Source organism: Triticum dicoccoides, chromosome 3B (genome assembly GCF_002162155.2).
Source record: "Triticum dicoccoides isolate Atlit2015 ecotype Zavitan chromosome 3B, WEW_v2.0, whole genome shotgun sequence".
In the NCBI taxonomy this organism is placed as follows: Eukaryota; Viridiplantae; Streptophyta; class Magnoliopsida; order Poales; family Poaceae; genus Triticum; species Triticum dicoccoides.
Window position 1 is genome coordinate 456,617,877 of NC_041385.1, and position 3,038 is coordinate 456,620,914.

Genomic DNA, 3,038 nt, shown 5'->3' on the forward strand with positions numbered 1-3,038 from the left:
CAGCTCACCCATCATGGACATCTGATATTGCTCTTGCATCATGTGTCCAAACTCATCACTGTATCTCTTGTCGGTGCATCCGAAGATAATGTCATCCATATAGATTTGGCACACAAACAGTTCACCGCCGTATGACTTCGTGAAGAGTGTTGGATCTAGAGAACCAGGTTTGAAGCCTTTGCTCTTCAGGAAGTCTTTGAGCGTGTCATACCAAGCGCGAGGAGCTTGTTTGAGGCTATATAGTGCCTTGTTGAGCTTGTATACCATATCAGGATGTTTTTGATCTTCAATGCCAGGTGGTTGTGCAACATGCACTTCTTCAATCTTGCCATTAAGAAAGGCACTCTTCACATCCATTTGGTACAGGAGGATGTTGTGATGGTTGGCATATGCTAGCAGTATGCGAATGGCTTCAAGTCTTGCCACAGGAGCAAATGTTTCATCGAAGTCAATCCCTTCTATTTGAGTGTACTTGAGCAACTAGACGAGCCTTGTTTCTGACAACTTGACCATGTTCATCTTGTTTGTTGCGATAGATCCATTTGGTGCCAATGATATTATACTTGCGAGGATCAAGACGCTTGACCAGTTCCCAGACATTATTCAGCTCAAACTGATGAAGCTCTTCTTGCATAGCTTGAATCCATTCAAGTTCCATAAAGGCTTCAGCAACTTTCTTGGGTTCTGATATAGAGACAAATGCAAAGTGCCCACAGAAATTTGCTAGTTGTGTTGCTCTTGAATGAGTGAGTGGACTAGGTGCATTGATGCTGTCAATTATCTTCTCAATCTGTACTTCATTTGCAACACGGGGATGTACTCGACGAAGATTTTGCCCTTGCAGATCATTGTCTTCAGCTTCAGCATTGACTTTCAAGCTGAGCATTGTCTTCAGGTTGACTTGATGCAATGATGAGTTCATATTCAGCCTGAGCTTCAGACGTTATGATTTCTCCAGTACCAATGAGCTTGATAGATTCACTAGGAGGAACTTCATCTAGCACATTTAGCAGGTGCTCTCTTTGCGAGACGTTAGTCTCATCGAACCGCACATCCATAGTTTCAACCACTTTATAGTGAAAGAGGTTGAAGACTCTATAGGAGTGCGAATCCTTTCCGTATCCAAGCATAAAACCTTCATGTGATTTCGGTGCAAATTTTGAAGTGTGATGTTCATCCTTGATCTAGCACTTAGCACCAAATACTATAAAGTAACCGACGTTTGGCTTCTTACCAGTTAGCAACTCATATGATGTCTTCTTTAGAAGCTTGTGAAGATAAACCCGGTTGATGACGTGGCATGCAGTGTCAATGGCTTCAGGCCAGAACTTCCTTGGAGTCTTGTACTCATCAAGCATCGTCCGAGCCATCTCGATGAGGGTTCTGTTCTTGCGCTCCATGATGCCATTCTGCTGAGGTGTGTAGGAGTAGAAAACTCATGAGTGATGCCGAGTGTATCAAGATAGGTGTCGAGGCCGGTGTTCTTGAATTCTATGCCGTTGTCACTTCTGATGTGCTTGATCTTGACGCCATAGTTTGTCATGGCACAATTGGCGAAGCGCCTGAAGACATCCTGCACTTCAGTCTTATAGAGAATTATATGCACCCAGGTATATCTTGAGTAATCATCAAAAATAACGAAACCATAGAGACAGGCAGTGGTAGTAAGGGTAGAGTAGTGAGTAGGGCCAAATAAGTCCATGTGAAGCAGTTTGAAGGGTTGAGATGTCATCATGATTGTCTTCGAGGGATGCTTGGCCCTAGTCATCTTGCCAGCTTCACAAGCACCACATAGATGGTCTTTCTTGAACTTGATGCCTTCGATGCCCATGACATGCTTCTTCTTTGCAATAGTGTACAAGTTCCTCATGCCCGCATGTCCTAGCCTCCGATGCCAGAGCCAGCATTCTGAAGCTTTTGCTAGAAGACATACGTCAAGTTGTGGTCCTGCTGAGAAATATACCATATACAGATCATCTTTGCGACACCCTTCAAAGACTAGAGATTTGTTAGATTCCATAAGGACAAGACAACGATATTTTCCAAATATCACAATCATGTTCAAATCACATAGCGTTGGTACAGACATTAAGTTGAAACCAAGGGATTCAACAAGCATCACTTTATCCATGTGCTGATCCTTTGAGATTGCAACTCTACCAAGACCCAATACCTTACTTTTACCAGTGTCAGCACACGTGATATGAGTTTTATGAGATGGCCAAAGAGTTGAATCCATCAGAAGACTTCGATCACCAGTCATGTGGTTGGTGCAGCCACTATTCATAATCCATTCTGAAGCTTGAGGTGTCATAGCCTACAGTACAGTTTGGGGGATAGGCTTCACCAAGAGAGTTGTGAAGTAGAAACATTTGACGAACAAGCGGAACATAAAAGTTCAGATCTTGGTTAGGATAGATAGGATGAGTGTCAAGGAATCCCGGGACGAAATACATAGTAAGACCATTTGGACATTTTATCTTGCGTCCCACAAGATGTTTAAGGTCCCCAGCATAAGCATCAGACGCCTTTGATTTCTGGATGGATACCTTTCCCTGCAAAAGAGAGTTAAGTTTTCTTAACCACCCACATCTTCAGGGGTGGCTTAGAAACAATGAGTCTAAGTGCAGCATATGAAAACTTCGGCTTTGAAGCCCTAGAAAATAGCCTTGCAGGAGGAGAATAATACTCATAGGAATAAGCAGAAAAGTTCTTAGACTTATGAACATAGCGGTTTGATGAAACACGCTCATATTCAAAGGTCTGAGTATGATTTCCCTGCAAAACATTGGCAGTAGGGTGACTCAGGCGAGTCCTCTATCTGTATGCAGCCTTTGGACCATATGAAGCCTTTGGTCTGGGGTTTGTCTTCTTCCCAGGTGGTGTCGTAAAGACATTTTCACAGGAAGAATTTTGAGACAACTTTTGGGTACCCAAATCTTCTTAAGAGGTGGTCCATTCCTGCAGTTAGTACCAATATACCTAGCAAAGACTTCACCATTCTATTTCCTGAACAGTTTATAGTTTGCATCAAAGGA